Here is a 21790-nt window from a genome sequence, read left to right as displayed (position 1 = left end):
GGGTAGTGAAGCGGTGAGCCCGGCCACCAAGTGGGCTCACAACGGTCTTCGCCCCCACTTTCTCCGCCCAGCACCTCCGACACCCTCTGCGGCGGCGAGGGATCGGCGGGATGTCCTCGTCACACTCCATCACTGGCGGCTCATGGATCTCGGCGGTCGTCACAATTATCCAAGCATCATTCACCTGCACAGAAAACAATTCTTTGCATTAATATACTTAGAACCTACATCACATAGCAAGAGTACAAATATTTTCTAAGATGATTTTCTTCCGAAGCATGGACTGTTCTGTTTTTTGTGTGATAGGATAAAAGAAAGACGATTCAAAACATACTCATGAGCAATGACTACCTCATTACTTATGATACCTCAGCCGTAAATAGCCTTGTGCAACTTTGTAGTGGTCTGAAAATGCAAATGTTGGATGAATTCTGCCTGTAGTTTGAGGATACCATTTGAATCTACTAGTAGTATGCAACGAATCTTGAGCAAAATATGAAAAGTTTCGGCATCAAATAACATAAGAAAATCACACGTCCTACATTATTATCCCCTGGGAGATTTGGATATGTATTTCAGCTAGTTACTAAAATCTGACTCAAACGTTTTGCGCTCGTTATTAGTGGAGCTATGTGATCAGTACATTTCATTAAAAATAGATAGCATTTGATGGGTGGACAAGAAGTGTCACGAAATTGTTGGTCTTGGAGTTTGCGCTGAAAATACAGGAAGTATGAACTAAGCTCGTCCCAATTAATATGCTAACTTGTGCACTAGATACCGATCTACAGATATATCACAACGATAAGAAATGTAAGATTCGCGAACTCAACGGTCCCGTCAATGTCCTAAGTAATGCTTCTTCGGATTTAGATAATTTACAAGAACGCCACGATTTTGAAGATGGGCAACGTCAGTGCTCAGCAGTGTATGAGCTTTAAATGGGGCGGGACGGTGGTGGTGGTGACGGGGAAAGTTGGGTGGGGGTGCTTCATGATTCGCCAGTGTGTAATATCTGAGCTTGGTCTGAAATTTCGTCGTCCCCTATCCTGCCGGTAGTGTATCATATCCACCCTCAGTGACAGCCGCAATGCTAGCTTACCTTCCCGATGACTTTGCCGCAGTCTACGTCAACAGCAGCAGGCGGTGGCCGGGTCTTCTCCGCCTGCGCTGCCAGCAGCACCAACTCGTCCACGTCTGAGCGCAGCCGCCAACGCGCGGTGCTCATCCTGTGTGGGAGATTTGTTTCCACCGTCACAATTCATCCTTTTGTGTTTACTTGCATTTTTTTCTACTCTTTATTTAATTATAATATTTCTTGTGTGTTTATTCACGTATAAAATAAAAACTATTGCAATATTAACGTTATCAAATTTGGCAGCTTAGCAAATTTCAGTTAATGTATCAAAAAACCTTCAATTTAGCTGCTCATCGTTGGACTGGTTGTCGGATGGTAATGAGGTGAGAACATCGATACTATTTTACCTTGTGTCGAGATCGAAAATATGTTGTAAGTAGAATAGTGAATCAAGCGAATTTCTCTGTCAATTAGTTCACCAAGTTAAAACGATTTGTTGCCAACTCTTCAAGTTTTACATGTTACTAACAGCATTATACTTCTCATTCCTATCACTATATTGATGAAAATGTGCGGGTGAATAAATGTGACTTCAGTAAGTTATATCGTGCAAAATATCTATTGTGTCCGAGTGTATTTGCATTTATGTGCGGATATGAACAGCAGATTTTGTCGAACTGCTGAGTACTACGTACTCATTAGAGGAATGTCTAGGCAGTCCATTGATACTTCCATTGATTGATGCTAGAAACTCGTTTATACGAACGTATGAAGTCAACTGTTATTCAAAAATTGACATTCTTCGATTAACCAAGGTGGACTTGCCACTTTCAGTAGTGGTTATAGCAATTTGTTAAGTAATGGGTGTATTGTCCTACTAAGTACAAAATACATACTCATAATTATTACTCTTTCTTCAATAAATCTCGATGATTCTCACCTCTGGCTTTCCAATTAAATCTTCATCTATCAAGTCTTCGAAAGACTCATCATCTGACTCCGTCCTAAAGCGGAGGCAGAACGCGCCCAAAAGCCTGCGGAACATCTGCGAAGGAAAATAAATAATCATTTCAAATATCGACCAGAGTTAAAACGTTAATATATTAGAATGACAGCGTGTCCACTGTTGGCGGCTGGGCAGTATTGAAGTTTGGAATTTGAACATGTTGACAACATGCAGATGAAACTAATGGAAACGTCTCCATCTCTGATAATGAATGATTTTTTTCCGTAATGTAAGTATTAGTTCACAAAAAACTTATAAAGTCTTACTGGAGTAATGTTTTTAGGTAATAAAATGATACAATCAGACTAATTCAGTTTCAGTGACATTGAGTGGACTCATTATGGTTAGTAGAAGAGAAACACAGACATCTTTTTGATTGGTGTTAGATACATCACGTAAGAGTGATGGGTTTCACTGTTCATATAGTAACATTTTTTCAACATTACATGTGATGTAAAACAGAGGTTACACATGTGGTACTTTTCATGTTGGTTACTTCTATGTGCCCTTCTTCAATATTCCCACACATCATTCACCTTCCAGTTTAATGCCGCATCTGCATGAAAATAGGCTACCAGCCTTTTTCTCGGAAACGGCGCCCAAAGAAAGGGAGCAAAAGTACCAAGCGTGCAACAACCAGTCCCACTCTTTATATCGAATGACAACCCCCGCCGCGGTGCTTACCTTGTACTAAGGATGAGAAAGAGTTGTTGATTGAGGTAGAGGTGAGTTTGAGTCACATCTGCTTCATACGGCTGTAGATGGGTTCAAATCATCATTAAGTCACAATTATTTATTTATTTAGGGGCTTTAGATCAGCTTCATTAGGAGAAAAATGTAGTCATTCATCTCAAAAGCAAGTGGTGTTTTGCTGTCACATCGTTGTCCAGCTCTACCGCAGAATAGTTGGTGTCCACAGTTGGCTTTCTGTTGTCTTGTGCTTCTGCTAATTAGTTGGTGACTTTCTGAAACAGTCAGCATACTATAGGTCCAATAGCCGAGCTCGCTTAAACTTCATTACTTCCTGAAGCTACCAAATAGCTCTGATCACATCATTTGTGAACGTAGAAGGAGACAGTGGAACAATACTAATGACTCATAGAATATTTCGGTTCTAGAAGGCATGAGATGAATTCAAGTGTAGTAGCACGTGTCTTTCGATTTCTGAATTTACACTGTGGCTTGGTGAAACAACCTTCAATTGAAGTGAGACAGAGACCATGCGTTGCTCACATCGTCAGATTGATGGAACTCAACATGCTTCTCTTGAAACTGATTCTAAGAGTGTCTAGTTTTTACTCTAGACACTCATCCCTGCTTCCACTGACTGATACATGTGGTGCGGCTAAGGCTATAAAAAAGCTCTCAAACGGCTGTAACTCTGGGATTCATAAGAATATGCCTGCAAAATATACATGCAAATGCAAGCAGATATTCGGTGTTGATATCCACGTAAATCACGATAATGCCAACAATTGAAACAATGTCGGGAAAATATGAATATCAGAAAAGAGAGTGAATGATGCGTATTCATTTTCTACGAAAAACATCTGTAGCTATCTGTATTGGATGAGGAAACACTTAGATGACATTGTAAAGTGAAAGATAACGAAAAGTCTTGCACTAGGGCCATAACTTGTGTTTGCTGGGACTAACAGAGCGTTGCGTGTTCTACTGGCTGGCGAAAGTTCCACCGAGACGAAAGCCGCATCGAGTGATCGCCAAGAAAGCGTAGTCAGACCTCTAACGGTCTCGGTATACTAGTATGATTGGATCAGAGGCAGCACAAGAATGTTAGCCGAAGATTTTCTTTCTTGCAGAAAAATACCGTCGTTCAACAATTCTAAACAGGTACCGAAATTTTATGGTAAAATAGATAATCGTTATGTTTAATTACGGATAAACGTGATAGTGCCTATAACAAAGATAAATAATCACATTCTCTGTGAACACAAGAATAGTTCTGAACATACCGAGCGCGTGTGGCCACATAGTAGTATAAATATTTAGATTAGTACAAAAATCAAGATGCAATGTGACCGTATCTATATATCAGTATTAGGGAAGGCGTAAGCATGACTTTCGTTTCTTTGAAGTGCATCTATAAATGAAATTGCCTACAAGCCATTACTGGGTTACGGTATATGGTAGGAGTATTATTTCTGTGCAAAATGTCACTAGAAATCATGCGAATTCTGAGACGCGCTGCTAGGATGGGCCAACTGAAGAATAGGATTTAACTCATCGGCTTTGCCCATCGACGTCATATATTAATCATGGATATTAGTGTGTTTATTTTCGAACCGCTTACAATAAATCGATTGTATTTAGTGGCAAGTTGTCATAACCGTATATAAAATTAAATGAATATGTTATTAAGAAACAGATATTACGAATGCTTGTTGTCGCTTGTGGTAATTTTAAATCATTTATGTACACATTTCGAACTCCCTCGTTTTTGAAGAGCAGACACTTCTTCTTCGGTCAATTGCCGTTCAGTGAGTTTGACCACTGTGCGTGACACGTCGGGAATCGCCTTGTCTGTCTGCTTCCGGCATCGTTCAAACTTCATCATCTGTCTCGTTCAGTGCAGCGCTCTAATTCGTTCTGCTTGCTCGTGTGAGTGATGCTGTCGATCTTGTCCCAATCAGCTCGATGCATTGTGCTACTTAGTTGATAGAAAATGTCCAAAATTTCAACATCCGTTCTTGCCAAGTCTCTCCGTGTTGTAAGAATTCGCTCATGAGGGAAAGATCGTTCCTTTCTCTCATAGATACGATGTGCTAGGGCGCTGGTGAATAGGCACTAACATATAAAGAAAATAGGGTATAGAAATGCCAGTTATTTAGAGCAAAGGCCAGGAATAAACGGATCGAAACGTTTCCTTAGAAGAATCTACATCGACCATCAGAAAGATTCTCGCAGCTCTTTCTTCAGGAGAGGTCAAACTTGAATTTCATTGACATTACATTCCTTCGCGGATGAGAGTAAAGGCCCCACAGAAGGATCAGTTATCAGGTGGGTATTCAAGGGTTCGGGGTCGTTCACAGAGAGTCATGAATCCCGCCCTCCACTCCACCAAACAATATTGGTGTAGATGCAGCTGCAGATGTAGATGAGTAAAGCTCTGATGACGGAAGTCCTAGTCACTAACGATAGTCCAGTGAGAATAGATATTTAACTACAAATCAATTTTTAATATGCCACGCATCTTAAATCAGAAAAAAACTGTAAGTGTCCCTAGTTCCCTACAGAAGCTTAAGCCCCTACATATAATACAGCAAAACATTTGATTGAGAATTTTTTATAGCTATTAAAAATACTTGTAAGATTTAAAACTAAAAACGTGGACAGTGCTCAGTACATTAAAGAGTTCAAGACTTAATTACTTCTTGCATGAGTTCCTCGTTTCTCGTTTTAGATCTTACAAGTACGTTCATAGTTTTTCAGGACTATCTGTAAGAAAATACGAACCTGCACGAGGATATGAAAAATTAATTTATACTTCTTACTCCGATTTAGAAACACAGTATATTAAAACTTGGTTTTTTTGGAAATAATTATTTCCTGCTTCCTATCTTATGTGTGTCAAACTTTATCAACCTATTTCAAATACCTTCATGAGAACGCAACAGTCACATGTGGTGTACCTGTGAAAGGCCACGGCCGATTTCCTTCCCCATCCCTCCCTAACCGTATAGGACCCATGACCTCACTGATTGGTCTTTTTCACCGAATCAACCAAATGCATTGTGGTATATCTCAGGTTCATTTTAGTTTCTCGTCACCAGAGTTTACCAGTTTATTAGTTCCTCTTAGGCATATCTCGCGATAAGCCCGTGAAATTAAAGAATTGCAGATATCCAGGCTCACATGGAGACTTACCTACAAAGACGAACAGGGAAAGAGGGGGCTGACAATTGTATCCAAAGTACCCACCTCCATGAATCAGTCAAAAAATCGAGTTAAAATTTCTCTCTCCTCCACTTTTGAATTTCATTGTATCATTTCTAATGTCCAACTCATCGGCATTAGGACTCATTGACAAAGTACCTTTGGCCACACACTAGACAAGGTAAGAAGTTAATATTGCATCTCATGAAGTCCTGGAGTGTGTTGAAAGTTTCAAGTCTCTACCTCATCTTAAAGTTAGTTACAATTAACTGCAATATGTGTATCTAACAGACAGATAACAAAACGACCTAACAGAAAATTAGAAGAAAGTGATGGTATTTCTGGCGATATGATGTTAGAGAAAAATCCTATAAAACGACGTATACAGCATAAGCACGCACTCAATCGATCAATAAGCTATTACATACATTTCAAATCAAGAACTGTAATCTGAAACTGCCAAAAATGTGACAAATTAGTACTGTAGAGAAATTCGAACCCAAATGCGTGCCTGTGGGCGGGAAGGCTGTTGTAAGCTGAATAAATACCGCGCTGCGATAGTGTTCCTAGCAACAAATGTAACATCGAGTATGAAGTCCGCATTCTGCAACGAAATATGTGCTTGGATGGCTCAGCTCACAGCAGGGTTCTTCCGAAAGCCACAGCTGAGAGTATAAAGTCAATGCTTTTTACACGGTTTCGACTTCACTGGAAATTAGATTGCGGTCAAACTGCTATTGCGGATTGATATAAACGGTACTGAAACATGCTCCAGCCATATTTTTCTTTGTTGGTCTATTTTCTTATGGATTAAAACAGTTAGTAACTCATTCTTAATGGCTATATTTCTGGAATGATGTCTTCTGGTGCACTATGGAGAAATCTCATTAACCAGATTATACCCAGTGCATATCCTCTGCGTGGGAAATTAGGTTTAAGATGCCTAGAGCGCAATGGTTTCTACCTTGTCGTCGAAGCTTCATCGATATCTCTCTCATGGCTTGCATTTGTTGAGCATTTCAAATTGTTACACAGATAGCGTTAACTGTTAAGACCTTATTACTAATATCAATGTCGAAATTTCATCATATGATGACTTGCTTATAGTAGAGTACTAACACATTTCTCTCTGTTGGTCTTTTGGCGCAGGTGATACTTTGTTTCCACGCCCTGAATAGGTCATCCCTGTAGAAGCTGAAAAGATCCAGCGATAGGCTACATGCATCTGTAACTACTTGCGTTGTAGGTTTTTTGTACAAGTTACCTATATATCCGATTATAATTTCAGTCTCTATGTAAAGAGCTTTAAAAGACTTAATTAGATACATTGGAAAGAACCTTTTTCCATAACATGCCACAGCTCGTGTCTACTGACTTTCACAAAAGCTTTTTCATAATCTACGAACGTTATTGCGTCTCTTAAGTTAAATTCTTTTCCCTCCCCTACCAATTGCGTTCTTCTAGAATATATTATATGGTGGGATCGTCCAATTATGAAGCGAGATTTCGTTGTTAAATAAAATATTAAATGGCTACTGGTGAATCTACCGGATTGCGTGATCGTGGCCCATGAAACTTTTTTTTCTGACTATCCGTCCAGAGTTGTGTTGGACAAATACTGAGGTAATGCTACATCCACTCTGACTTGTCGACTGACCGCTTGCTTCTGCACGACTCACCAGAACCAGGAGCACCTCCTGAAGATGTCCACGCCAGCTCTGTCCGAAGCGTGAAGAACAAAAATGTTTTTTGGACTGCAGTCATGCAAAATGGAAGATTCAGAGGTAGCTAAGCCGAACGGTCGTGGAAGCCTGCATTGGATGATAAACATTTTGAATGCTCCGTTTATTCTAATTACACAACACATGCACAACGTGTCAATTGATAGCATTAACATCGCAGAAGAAGTAAATACCTAAAATGAATTGTAGGAATGGGGACAAGGGGGTTGTAGGTGCCGGCAACTCGTACTAGCTTTGCCGTGAAGTGTGGAATGCCTTAGTGATTTTACGAGAAACGTTACTAGTCAGCTCCCAATAAAAGTTCCACTTTTCTTCAAACTGATACCGAAACAATTATGTTTGACCGTTTGTTGATACAGGATGCTAATTTCTCTCTTGGGAGGAAAATTGGCCTCCTTTTCTGCAGCTGGGTATGTCCATGTTCCAGAACCAGCAAAATCAAAATGTGTACGTATATCGACAGCTGGTAAGTCGTATACAATAAAATAAAATATGTTTGTAATCCACACTTATGCAGTATGCAACGTGGTACTTTACGCTAATATAAATCAGAACAACGCCTGCTCATGGTCATTAAATCCATTTGATAAAATAAGTAAAAAAAAAAATCTTGCAAATTTTTTGTAATGCAGAAAATCCAGTTGGGTACATCATTTACCGAAACGGTGTACGACAATTTTGTGAGACAACTCTCTCACAGTGATCATCAACTCGGATATCAGGAAAGGATCTATTGTTGGTAAAATATATATGTTACAATTTAACAATTAAAATTGGCTGGATCCTACCGATTTGAAAAGTTAGGCCACAATGCACTACAGTAGCAGTTTACAGGATATTAGTGTGGCTAGGGGAAGGCCGAGAGAATATATTTAGCGAGCACTTACGGTCCCGCCGGTTTTTTCTGTTCTTATATTTAAGGACGGGTCCCGACAAGTAATTCAGATATCTAGCTGACAAGCCTGTCTCGTCAAGAAGAAGCACTTAGCACAAAGAATAACTCAACGAAAATCACGCAAGCACAGACAATATCTTTACGCAGCACGACTAAAAATCGCAATACTTCTACGCAACTGTCCTTACCATGTCTTGCGATATCACATTCTTGAAAAATACGCCTGGTACCTAAATTAATGACCTACGGCCTCTTCCGACTATTCTAACGGAGCTTCCCAATACGTGGTTGGCCTGTCATCTTCAGAATTTACCATACAACTGCGATGCAAAAGCAGAAGTTCCATACACAAGGAAGTTAGTATTCAATATAAAATTTCACTATGAGATTTACTGATTACCTATTATAAATGATGATCACTTATGGATACATATAGATCTGAAACATACACATCTTGTGAATTTTGAATAACAATGAACTTCTAGCTGGACGTAAAACTTTGTATCAGACATTAGCTAAGACGTTCTGAGATTTATTAGCCGACGCACTGAGTTGGTCAGGGGTAATTGTGGTGTGCAGATCTTCGATAAGGTTTAGTCACAATACAGTGAGCGTGTTGTAAGAGTAAGATATAGTTGCGATGTTTTCATGGAGACCGTAGTTGAAGATGACACATACATTACGATGAGGACTGACTTAACTGCGGAGGAATTCATGCAGATGGCGATGCTCCGTTTCTATAGTGCGTCTAAATGTGTATGCAGTAGTATATCGAGATCCACCAAGCGAAATAACACCCTTGTGAGAACCATTCAAACACTTACTAAGCGAAACGTTACGTGATGGTATGGAAGCGTTGTAGACGTGGGACTGCACGCAGTTTCTAGGTCAGTGCCGTATGTGAAATATGAGGAAAACAGAATGCGTGAGGAACTAATATCTACGGTAAGACATTCGATCCAAATTAAAGGACTACTTTACTACTGTTCCTGTACCCAAAAGTGAGGCATAGTGAATAGACAGAGCTAAGAATTTCAGGAAACTTAATCGTGAGACATCCGCTACACAACAGTATCGAAAAAATGTAACCATCAACATTCAGAGTGTTTAGAGGAACTTCTTTCCACTGCCACACAGCAGATAAATAATATTCACCTTGCTTCATTCCCTTCCACTTCTACAAAATTTCTTTTTTATTGTAACAAAATGTTAAGAAAGTCACATCGAAGTCATAAGTCTACTTCTTAATAAACATTCTGAAACAAATTCCTCACAAATAATTTCCATAGTTTCCTGGAAAAATGAAAAATTTCAGGAAGACTTTATTTTCTCTAATGTCGACAGAATTTCTATAACAGAGACAGGTCATTGTGTAGCTGTTGGAAATACAGCTATTACGTAATGTTTTGAAGATGACAGTTTGTTTCGGTCGATCGTAACTAATCGGCTTCCGATGTACGACTCGCGATTGCTAGTCTTCACTTCCCATCGTTTACCACTCAATCACCAACTTCACAATAGCACGTAAGAGCTAGGTACACCGTAAATGTACATTTATCAGAACGAGGGCAGGCCATTTAGACCCGTATACACAGCTACACGCATTAGTATAGAACAGATACTTGTCCACTTTTTCAGTGTCAGTGCTATGTTATAGAGCTGCAAGAACTATATGTATTTAAAATGAAACATAAGACTCATAAGCTGAGAAGCACGTTAAGGCTGTTGACTACTTACATATTCGAAGGCAGATGTACGCCTAATATCGACATGAGAAAAGTGTGCAAGACCGAGAATATGTATGTGAATGTACGGGAGGGACACACACACACAGACGCACATAGACACACACATAGAGACACACGCACACACACACACACACACACACACACACACACTCACACACACACACACACACACACACACACACACACACACACACGCACACAGAGAGAGAGAGAGAGAGAGAGAGAGAGAGAGAGAGAGAGAGTTAACTAATAAAACCGGGGTAAAAAGTGGCGGCTTTTCTGGGTAAGCACTGGAAATCTTGAGAGCTGTTCCAAGTGCCGCTACGTCCTAACGACTAATGTTTTGTGCCACTGAGACTGAGCAGAATCAGGAGCAATGCTGAAGATTTCCAACATACACTCCTGGAAATGGAAAAAAGAACACATTGACACCGGTGTGTCAGACCCACCATACTTGCTCCGGACACTGCGAGAGGGCTGTACAAGCAATGATCACACGCACGGCACAGCGGACACACCAGGAACCGAGGTGTTGGCTGTCGAATGGCGCTAGCTGCGCAGCATTTGTGCACCGCCGCCGTCAGTGTCAGCCAGTTTGCCGTGGCATACGGAGCTCCATCGCAGTCTTTAACACTGGTAGCATGCCGCGACAGCGTGGACGTGAACCGTATGTGCAGTTGACGGACTTTGAGCGAGGGCGTATAGTGGGCATGCGGGAGGCCGAGTGGACGTACCGCCGAATTGCTCAACACGTGGGGCGTGAGGTCTCCACAGTACATCGATGTTGTCGCCAGTGGTCGGCGGAAGGTGCACGTGCCCGTCGACCTGGGACCGGACCGCAGCGACGCACGGATGCACGCCAAGACCGTAGGATCCTACGCAGTGCCTTAGGGGACCGCACCGCCACTTCCCAGCAAATTAGGGACACTGTTGCTCCTGGGGTATCGGCGAGGACCATTCGCAACCGTCTCCATGAAGCTGGGCTACGGTCCCGCACACCGTTAGGCCGTCTTCCGCTCACGCCCCAACATCGTGCAGCCCGCCTCCAGTGGTGTCGCGACAGGCGTGAATGGAGGGACGAATGGAGACGTGTCGTCTTCAGCGATGAGAGTCGCTTCTGCCTTGGTGCCAATGATGGTCGTATGCGTGTTTGGCGCCGTGCCGGTTAGCGCCACAATCAGGACTGCACACGACCGAGGCACACAGGGCCAACACCCGGCATCATGCTGTGGGGAGCGATCTCCTACACTGGCCGTACACCACTGGTGATCGTCGAGGGGACACTGAATAGTGCACGGTACATCCAAACCGTCATCGAACCCATCCTTCTACCATTCCTAGACCGGCAAGCGAACTTGCTGTTCCAACAGGACAATGCACGTCCGCATGTATCCCGTGCCACCCAACGTGTTCTAGAAGGTGTAAGTCAACTACCCTGGCCAGCAAGATCTCCGGATCTGTCCCCCATTGAGCATGTTTGGGACTGGATGAAGCGTCGTCTCACGCGGTCTGCACGTCCAGCACGAACGCTGGTCCAACTGAGGCGCCAGGTGGAAATGACATGGCAAGCCGTTCCACAGGACTACATCCAGCATCTCTACGATCGTCTCCATGGGAGAATAGCAGCCTGCATTGCTGCGAAAGGGGGATATACACTGTACTAGTGCCGACATTGTGCATGCTCGGTTGCCTGTGTCTATGTGCCTGTGGTTCTGTCAGTGTGATCATGTGATGTATCTGACCCCAGGAATGTGTCAATAAAGTTTCCCCTTCCTGGGACAATGAATTCACGGTGTTCTTATTTCAATTTCCAGGAGTGTAGCTCTGGTTGAAATGATAGGAGCAGGAAGTTATCACGGACAATAGCCACTGATGCCGGAAGATTCACCAGCAGCAAACAGGTTCTGTCGTGAGAGACGTAGGTGTATGATCAAAATTTTCAATACCTCGTTTAATGTAATTATGTAACAAATGGTCGCAGATGACGGAGGTGTCTATAATAAGACTATACCGTTTTGCAAAAGGACCTGCAGAGTATTTATATTGGTGTAGGGTCTGACAGTTTACCAGGACGTTAGATTCATTTCTCGGTGTTTTCAAAGAGACCCGATTGGTCTACGAGGGTAATCCCAAAAGTATTGTCTCCTATGTGTTATAAGTACATAGACCTGTTTATTTCTACAATGGATTAAATCAGTTTACTGCTTGAACATTTAGGTATTTTTCTACATAATCACCATTCCTGTCGATGCAATTTTGTAGATGCTGTGGCAATTTTTGTATGCCCATATCATACCAGCTCGCCGCCACACTGTTCAGAAAGTTATGAACTTCTTCTTTCACCTCGTCGTCGGAGCTGAATCACTTTCCGGCCTAATGTTCTTTTAACCTAGGAAGCAGGTGATTGTCACTGGGCGCCAAGTCAGGACTATAGGGTGAGTGGGTGATTATGTACCACTGAAACTGTTGCAGGAGAGCAACGGTTTGCGGAGCGATGTGTGGGCGAGGGTTGTCATGGAGACTGTGTACGCCACCCCTCAAAATTCTTCTTCTACTATTCTGAATTGCCCGTTTGAGTTTTTTCAGAGCCTCGCAGAACCTGTCAGCATTAACTGTGGTCCCACTGGGAATAAAGGCTACCAACAAGTCCCCTTTCCGATCCCAAAAACGGTTGTCATGACTTTACCGGTAGACTGTTTGAGTTTCCGCGGCCTTGGCGAAGAAGGATGCCGCCACTGGCGTGATTGCTGCTTGGTGTCAAGTGCGAAGTGGTATGCCCATGTTTCGTAGCCCGCGATAATTGAGTCCAGAAAGTTGTCCTGTTCGGCTCCAAGCGGTGAAGAAATGCGCGTGTAGCATCAACTCGTTGCCGCATGTGGTCCTCAGTCAGCATGCGTGGCACCTTCTGGTAGTTCAGTGTCTTCGTTAAAATTCTGTAACCGGTGCTTCGGGAAACATCAGAAACAAACGTGCAGAGATCATCCAGGATGATCCGCCGATCTTCGTGCATGCTTTGCTTAACCTCCAGCACTGTCTCCACAGAAAGTATTGGTCTCCAACTCTTTTGTTCGTCGTGAATTTCGGTCCGACCATCTGCAAACTCTCTACACCACTTACGAATATTTTTCACATCATGCACGACTCTCAACACACTTCCGTCAATTGGCGATGGATTTCAATCGTCTCAGTGCCATTTGCGTTTAAAAACCGAATAACTGATCGCAATTCGGACTTGGTGGTAACATCCAACGGGAGCTTAGCAATCATATATAACCGCTCGCTCACCGATAGGTCTGTACCTGCAGACTGGAAAATTGCGCAGGTCGCACCAGTGTTTAAGAAGGGCAGTAGGAGTAATCCATCGAACTACAGGCCCATATCATTGACGTAGGTTTGCATTAGGGTTTTGGAGGATATACTGTATTCAAACTTTATGAATCACCTCGAAGGGAACGATCTATTGATACGGATTCAGCATGGTTTCAGAAAACATCGTTCTTTTGCAAGGCAGCTAGCTCTTTCTTCGCACGAAGTAATGGCCGCTGTCGACAGGGGATCTCAAGTAGATTCCGTATTTCTAGATTTCCGGAAAGCTTTTACACCGTTCCTCACAAGCGACTTCTAATCAAGCTGCGGGCCTATGGGGTATCGTCTCAGTTGTGCGAATGGATTCATGATTTCCTGTCAGGAAGGTCGCAGTTCGTAGTAATAGACGGGATATCATCGAGGAAAACTGAAGTGATATCAGGTGTTCCCCAGGGAAGCGTCCTGGAACCTCTGCTGTTCCTGATCTATGTAAATGACCTGGGTGACAATCTGAGCAGTTCCCTTAGGTTTTTCGCAGAGGATGCTGTAATTTACAGCCTAGTAAGGTCATCCGAAGACCAGTATCAGTTGCAAAGCGATTTTGAAAAGATTTCTGTATAGTGTGGAAGGTGGCAGTTGACGCTAAATAACGAAAAGTGTGAGGTGATCCACATGGGTTCCAAAAGAAATCCGTTGGAATTCGAGTACTCGATAAATAGTACAATTCTCAGGGCTGTCAATTCAACTAAGTACCTGGGTGTTAAAATTACGAACAACTTCAGTTGGATAGACCACATAGATAGTATTGTGGGGAAGGCGAGCCAAAGGTTGCGTTTCATTGGCAGGACACTTAGAAGATGCAACAAATCCACTAAAGAGACAGCTTACACTACACTCGTTCGTCCTCTGTTAGAATATTGCTGCGCGGTGTGGGATCCTTACCAGGTGGGATTGACGGAGGACATCGAAAGGGTACAAAAAAGGGCAGCTCGTTTTGTATTATCACGTAATAGGGGAAAGAGTGTGGCAGATATGATACGCGAGTTGCAATGGAAGTCATTAAAGCAAAGACGTTTTTCGTCGCGGCGAGATCTATATACGAAATTTTAGTCACCATCTTTCTCTTCCGAATGCGAAAATATTTTGTTGACCGCAACCTACATAGGTAGGAATGATCATCAAAATAAAATAACAGAGATCAGAGCTCGAACAGACAGATTTAGGCGTTCGTTTTTCCCGCGAGCTGTTCGGGAGTGGAATGGTAGGGAGATAGTATGATTGTGGTTCGATGAACCCCCTGCCAAGCACTTAAATGTGAATTGCAGAGTAATGATGTAGATGTAGATGTAGAGCTCCATTCTCAACGGCTGACAAGCCAACACTGAGCGCCTCAGCGCGGCGTGCGCTTGTTTACACACAGCACGTGAAGCACTCTCCATAACAGTATGACCAACTGCCACACAAACAGAGTTCTGTGCGTATAAAAAAATAGGAGACCTTACTTTTGGGATTACTCTCGTACCGTACTTAACAGGCAAACAGAAAATCCGGTGCTACCTTAACTGGAATGACACCATAAAGCAAATAGTAGGTAACGCATATAGCAAAACGAGATTCACATCACGAGTTTTAAGGAAATGTAACACGTCTAAAAGAGAAGTGCCTAGCAAAATATTTGTTCGAACGATTCTCGAACACTGCACATCGCCCTGGGACCCTTACCAGGTAGGACTAAAAGAAGAGGGAGAAAGAAAAGTCCGCAGCTCGTGGTCGTCCGGTACCGTTCTCGCTTCCCACGCCCGGGTTCCCGGGTTCGATTCCCGGCAGGGTCAGGGATTTTCTCTGCCTCGTGATGACTGGGTGTTGTGTCTATGTAAATGACCTGGGTGACAATCTGAGCAGTTCCCTTAGGTTTTTCGCAGAGGATGCTGTAATTTACAGCCTAGTCTAGGGGACTGATGACCATAGATGTTAAGTCCCATAGTGCTGAGAGCCATTTGAACCATTTTTTTGAGAAAGAAAAGATTCAACGAAGAGTGGAATGCTTCGTCACTGGATCGTTTAGTCGACGCTGGAGCTTTACAGACACGCGCAACTAACTGCAGTGGCCGACGCAACAAGAGAGCCATTGGCCATCACACTGTGGTTTACCTCTAAGTTTCCAGGAGAGTACTTTCCACGAAGAGTCGAACAATACATGTACTTCCTTCCACACCGTGAAAAAATCATACTGAGAAATTAGAGAAGTCAAAGCTAATAGAGTCGTATACCGAAATCTGTTTTGCCCAGGCGCCATTCCTGAATGGAACAGAGATGGGGGAATCATTTAATGGTACCAGAATTACGTGTCGTCACCGACCATCAGGTGGGGAAAGGAGTACCGATGTAAATGCGGGATACAAACACAACCTATTCATTAGTAATTAATTATATTACCTAATAGGTACATAGCAAGATTTATTCGTAGAAATGGGACGTGAAGGGTCGGGAAGATTGGGCGTTGGGGGGGGGGGGGGGGGGGGGGATGGATAGCCGTCACAGGTTATTTTTGCTGTGCCGAGTGAAAGGCGTAGAACTTTGATGATACATACCAATAGTCCACATCCATACATGCTCTGCTTCATTTTACAACTAGTCCATACCCATACATGCTCTGCTTTATTTCAAACTACTAACCGAACACTTGCGTCTGTCTGCTTAGCTTAAGAGAATTGGCGTTGAGAAGTTAATTTATATTTAGGACGGAAACCTGCCCCCTCCACTCCCTATTGGTTAGGCCATGCCACAGAAGTAGGAAAAACAATTAATATACGTGTATTAGCAGTTGGTGCGTCATGTATCAACACACTGTCAAGTTAATGAATAAATATTAGGGAAAAAGTTTTCTGTAGATAAAATGACAGTGCTGTGGTACAAGACAGTGCCATGAACAACACACTGAAACTCCTGACGGCAGAAAAGGTGGAGCTTGTGAGTAGGGGTGCGTTGAGAACTCCATTTCTTGAATTTTTCGTGAATGACAAGAAACCGGCATGTGTAATTGACTTCGGATATCCTGTACACGAGCTGACTGTACGAGATTATTTCACTGAGCTCGTGTGTACAAAATGGTGTTGTCTTTAGTCCAGGAAGTGAGAACATATTATTGTAAAATACCGTACGGAAGGTCCTGTCCCAAGTGTAACATGTTGTCCATATGTGTTCGACAGTGTCAAAGTTATTGTCCTTGTTATCAATGGCAGGAAAACATTCCAGAGCATCAGGGGTACGAAATGGATTACCTTAGCCTCGGGTTTCCCAACATCTGGAGAGGGTGTGTGGGAAATGTCTCCACTGAGTGTATTTCACCTTACAAGTGCCAGAAATTTTTGAGTGGAACAGATCTATGCAGTCTACCTGTATAACTATTAATAAGAGAAGTCTAATGAGTATCTGTACGTCCATTAATTCACCATTGACTACAGCATGGTCACACAACTGTACAATAGGCGTTTAGCGATTGACAGCAGCAAGGTGCCACATTTACTTTCCATTCTTTTCCTACTATTACTACAAAGTCCACTGATAACAACCCAAGATTGAGCCTTAATATATAGGAAGGCATTTAACACAAATTCTCCCTCAACATTCACAAATAGGTAGTAACTTAATAAACAAAGTAGCTCGCAACGTAAATGCGAGCTCAGTGTACTTATTTCGTGCACCCACATAAGAGAACTGGACAGTTAATGACCGAGAAATGTAGTCTGTCAGGAAGCTGAACAGCGAGTATCGCTCGTGATAGAGGAAGTCACATTTATTTGAAGAGCACTACAATTGTCGTACAGGATGACTAAGAATCAGTTTCCTCTCTAGCAGTGTAGAACAGTGTGCAGGATTCTATGTATACGCCATTAACATTGGTTTCTTGCCTTGGCATTATTAGTAACTCCTATATGTGTTACATATAGTGGTATGTGCTTTGCGCAGAACAGAGCAGGGGGATTGGTACTTATAATTTAGTGAAACATTTTGTAGTTCCCGTTTATCGATAAAAATTAGATAGTATGACTTAACATCTAATGAAGCTAGATACGTCTGATTTGGCACGTCAGGCCACAGATTCCAGCAGAAGTAGTCTGCACACGACATCGACAGCAAATGATGTTAATTTGGGTGAACTATATGTTGAATGGTCACTTACGGTTCCGTTGAGCGTCTCACTCAACGCTGCCTTTTTACGATCTTCTATCTGAAGACGGTTTTCGGCAAGCGACGCAGATATTCAGTTGAGAAGCTTGTGGCGCTGAGATGGAGAACTATAGCACAACGAATAACTCGACAAAAAGCACGTAAGCACAGACAATATGTTTACGCAGCACGATTCAGAATCGCAATGTTGCTACGCAACTGCCCGCATCATGTCGTGCGACATTTCATTGTTGACAAATTTGCCTGAGATACAAACTAATGAGGGATGACCGCTCTTGGCTGTACCACAGAGCCTCACCAACCATACTAATTCGTTACTAGCCCGTTAAGATGGCAAGTGTCCAGTGTAATTCAATACAAAAGGACACGTAAATTCCAGGAATACGCTAACTAATTTTTAATTAAAAATTTCACTATCAGACTTCTTATTTTTTTTTAATTACGAAATTTAAAGGAATTATCTCGCTTTATTTTTTAGATGACGTATTTACATAAATAATGGTAACGAAGAATAGTTACAGGAAATTGCCTGGACAATTGTGTAACAACATGTCTTTAAAAGCAAGCGGTCGATCTACCGCTTTATTCATATTTTTCGGTGACTGCAACACCTCGCTTTGTTTCCCTTGCTGTTAATTTTGATCAGCTTATAATGAGTTGTAAAGTGGTGGTGATGACTGAGTATGAATATAAACTTATTTTTAATTCATGTATATTGTGTAGTTTGGATAACACTGAACCTTTAGTTGGACCAAATACGGTTGCATCAGACATTTACCAACAAGGTTTGGGGTTTATCAGCTGACACACTGAGTGAGTTTGTGGTTCGATGGACTGTGCAGAGGTATTTTCCAGATTGTGAAAGGATTTAGGATGGGTCTGTGTCCTTCAAAGGTCAGAAGAAACTCAGAAAAATATGCAGTGGTTTGGATGGGTCGCTATATTCCCCAATGGCTACACACCCAATGCGATGGGGAGTAACAAAGGAGGAATTCTGGCGTGGTGTGAAGCTCGGCTCAAGAGAGTTTCGAAGCGCGTATGCGGTAGTTAATGCTAGGTCTCCCCCCCCCCCCCCCCCAAGCGAATCGACCTCTCCTGTGGATATCATTTACACACACGATTCAGCTCTTGCAATACAGAACTGTATGTGTGGTACAGCGACAGGCAATATAGGTACACTTCCTTGGCCAGTGCTTTATTTGAAATATGCACAAAACAGGAAGAGAATGAGATAATTTCATTAAAATCAAGAGAAGTGTATATATTTGATGTAAATTAGTGGTAAACTACGTTTACATATGGGAAGCATTACCTGCACCAAAAAGTGTGACTTAATCAAAAATGATAGACTACTTTTGAAACTGACTTCAGGAGGGTTACACATTTGTCGAAGCTTAATCACAAGACATTCACCGTACAACAGTTTCTGAAACTTGTAATTATCAATATTCAGAATCCGTGAATACGTATACTGAATAAGAGCAATAAACTGATATTCAATTCCGCTGCGACAATACGGATAATATGTTGTATGTTTGTCAGACTAATTTTCAGCTATAGCTATAGCTATTCTGAAAAGTGAAGGTTGCCCCTCCCACCCATCACTCTCTTCTGATCAGGAAGCTTGTGCAAAACATTTGTTTAATGAGACAATGCAAGACATTGACCAGTTCTGTACAAGACTGGTATGCTTCTCATACCAACCATTTCATTGTAAGAGCAATTTAAAGTGACACTTCCAGGCCATTACAACACACATTAAAAATATGTAGATCTAAATTTCCAATTAATGCTTTGCGGAAAAATGTAAAAAACCGATGTTTTCTTTAATAAGAGGCAATATGGCTGCAACTGAGGTACATGTACAAATCCTACATGTACAAATTCTCGAACAGACGTTGAACGTTATTTCGATTAGAATAGCCTTAGCTCAAAGAAGGTCAGTACGTTTTGTACCGTCGCGAAACAGGGTGGCAGTTAATAAAGCAAAGATTTTTTATGTTGCGGCCTGATCCCCTCACGAAATTACAACCACAAACTTATTCCACCGATTGTGAAAATATTATGTTGGCGACGTATAGTGAAATGATCATCATAAAAAGTAGAAGTAATCAGAGCTCGCACGAAAAGATTTAAGTGTTCTTTTTTCCCAATCGCTGTTCAAGTTTGGAACGGTTGTGAAACAACGTGACGTTGGTTCGATGAACCCTTTACCATCTACATCTACATCTACATGGATAGTCTTCAAATCAGATCCCATACCGTGCAAATAAGACCCCACACCGTGCAAAAGTATTCTGAAAGGGGACGGACTAGCGTAGTTTAGGCAGTCTTCTTCGTAGGTCTGATATATTTTCTACGAGTCTAGCCAACAAAACGCCGTCTTTGATTAGCCTTCCCACAACATATTCTATGTGTTCTTTCCAAATTAAGTTGTTAGTAATAGTAATTCCCAGGTATTTAGTTGAATTTACGGTTTTTAGATTTGACTGATTTATCAGGTAAACGATGTTTAACGAATTCCTTACAGCACTTATGTGGAGCCCTCAAGCTTTTCGTTATTTAGGGTAAACTGCCAAGCTTAGCCCCATACAGATATCTATTCCAAATCGTTTTCCAATTAGTTTTGATCTTCTGATGACCCTATTAGTCGATAAACGACAGCGTCATCTGCAAACAACCAACGACAGCTGCTCAGACCTCTCCCAAATCGTTTGTATAGATAAGGAACAGCAAAGGGCCTATAACACAACATTGGCAACGCCAGAAATCACTTCTGATTTACTCGATGACTTTCCGCCAGTTACTACGAACTGTGGCCACTCTGCCACGAAGTCACAAAGGGCAAATGGCTCTGAGCACTATGGGATTTAACTTCTGACGTCCTCAGTCCCATAGAACCAAGAACTACTTAGTCCTAACTGACCTAAGGACATCACACATATCCATGCCCGAGGCAGGATTCGAACTTGCGACCGTAGCGGTTGCGTGGTTCCAGACTGTAGCGCCTAGAACCGCTCGGTCTCTACGGCCGGCAGGATATCACAAACCCAGTCACATAACTGAGAAGATATTTCAGAGGCATGCAATTTCCCTACAAGCTACGAGCCGCTTCTATGGTACGGTGTCAAAAGCCTTCCGGAAATCCGTAAATAAGGAATCAGTCTGAAATCCCTTGTCAATAGCACTCAACACTTCATGTGATTAAAGAGCTGATTGTGGTTCACAAGAACGATGTTTTCTAATCCCATGTTTAATGTGTGTCAGTAGACCGTTTCCTTCGAGGAAATTCATAATGTTCAACATACATGTTCCAGAATCCAGCTGCATATCGACGTTAATGATGTGGGCCTGTAATTGTGTGGATTACTCGTACTACCTTTAATGAATATTGATTCGACCTGTGTAAGTTTCCAGTCTTTGGGTACGGATCTTTCGTCGATCGAACGGTTGTAGATGATTGTTAACTATGGAGCTGAAAACTTCCTGGCAGATTAAAACTGTGTGCCCGACTGAGACTCGAACTCGGGACCTTTGCCTTTGGCGGGCAAGTGCTCTACCATCTGAGCTACCGAAGCACGACTCACGCCCGGTACTCACAGCTTTACTTCTGCCAGTACCTCGTCTCCTACCTTCCAAACTTTACAGAAGCTCTCCTGCGAACCTTGCAGGACTAGCACTCCTGAAAGAAAGGATATTGCGGAGACATGGCTTAGCCACTCCCTGGAGGATGTTTCCAGAATGAGATTTTCACTCTGCAGCGGAGTGTGCGCCGATATGAAAACTTCCTGGCAGATTAAAACTGTGTGCCCGACCGAGACTCGAACTCGGGAGCTTTGCCTTTCGCGGGCAAGTGCTCAACAATCTGAGCTACCGAAGCACGCCTCACGCCCGGTACTCACAGCTTTACTTCTGCCAGTACCTCGTCTC

The sequence above is a fragment of the Schistocerca americana genome, chromosome 6 (genome assembly GCF_021461395.2).
Source record: "Schistocerca americana isolate TAMUIC-IGC-003095 chromosome 6, iqSchAmer2.1, whole genome shotgun sequence".
In the NCBI taxonomy this organism is placed as follows: domain Eukaryota; kingdom Metazoa; phylum Arthropoda; class Insecta; order Orthoptera; family Acrididae; genus Schistocerca; species Schistocerca americana.
This window is presented reverse-complemented; position numbering follows the sequence as displayed.